Source organism: Protobothrops mucrosquamatus, unplaced genomic scaffold, assembly GCF_001527695.2.
Source record: "Protobothrops mucrosquamatus isolate PMUCROS unplaced genomic scaffold, P.Mucros_1.0 scaffold2660, whole genome shotgun sequence".
Taxonomy (NCBI): Eukaryota; Metazoa; Chordata; class Lepidosauria; order Squamata; family Viperidae; genus Protobothrops; species Protobothrops mucrosquamatus.
Window position 1 is genome coordinate 17,236 of NW_015388709.1, and position 1,387 is coordinate 18,622.

A 1,387-nucleotide genomic window follows, 5' to 3' on the forward strand; every position below is an offset into this window, starting at 1 on the left:
ACCTCCCCAGCATGCACCCAGGGGGCGGGCCGACGCAGCAGGGGCTGGTTCCTCGCTGTTTCCAGACGGCCTTGTAGAGCTAAGACTGAATGCATTTCAGCATAGATGGCCACCACAAAATTGTACATTGGCTCTCGGCCGGCCTGGGACAGGGCCAAGGCAGCGGGAGCCGTTCCCTTACTGTTTCCAGGATGGCTTCACGGGCCACATGAAACCATTTTGCGGGCCGCATCCGGCCCCCGGGCCTTGTGTTTGACGTGTCTGCTCTACAACTTTCCCAGAATATTGTATCATCTTGCTCTTGGGGTGGATTGTATTGGACAGCTAGTGGAAGGAGTAACAACGGCACAGCATTTTCTCCATTTATATATTATCTGCCTAACAGTGGCCTGATGGAGCCAAAATATATGACAATCATTTTGTGACCCTTTCCAGCCTCACAAGTGTTGACAACTTTTTTTCTGAGGTGTATGGATAGCTCTCTTAATTGGGATATGATTTACATCTACAAACTTGTGATGCTACTCAATAGTAGTAACCAACACATGCTTTTTATAGGGCAGAGCTCTCCAAACTCATTTAGTTATCAGCTAATTGACTGGACAGCTTAGAATCATTAAAAACCCAAATTATTTTTAGAAACAAATAAAAAAAATAACTATCTAACACCTAGGTAGTAACAGTTGAATACAAGGTACACAACCCAATGTCACACAATGTCCTGGCCCATTAAAAACTACAATGAATGTAATTTAAAATGCAGTAATGTTACCGTTTAATCTTTTAATGCTATAATCAAAGAGCCCAACAGAATTTTGGTCAGTGAGATTTCAAAAACTTCTGATAAGTGTACTTTCTAATGCTATATAATAAGCCTGATAGAATGTATACATTTTTAGTGGCCTCATGTTGCATCTCTCATTTTAACCATATCCAAAACTGAGTACGAATGCAACATGGAGCTCTTGATAAACTGCAACTAAGGGAATACAATAGCCTGGAGGATTGTGCACTCCCACAGCCTCTGGAACAAATCACCTATTTGTACCATATGTCTGAAAAATATCAGTACTATACATAGCTGATCAGAATCTGCTTTAATTGAAGAAGCAGTGAGAACTCACTGGCAATAAATCAAAAAGGAGAAGTGTAGGGATTTCCTTCTGTTAACGACTATAGCTAATTGGAAATATATTTGTACCATATCAAAGGCTTCAGAACGTCAGTTTGGGACTTGGGGACCCTTTAGGATACTGGACAGAGCTTTTTCCTGGGAACAAGTAAATATCAATTGCTATTTCCAAGGTTGGAGCCTTTTCTATATCATTAGTCAGCAACAATCTATGCATCATACAGTCCCTGGAATACCTGCCCAGGACCCAAAGGA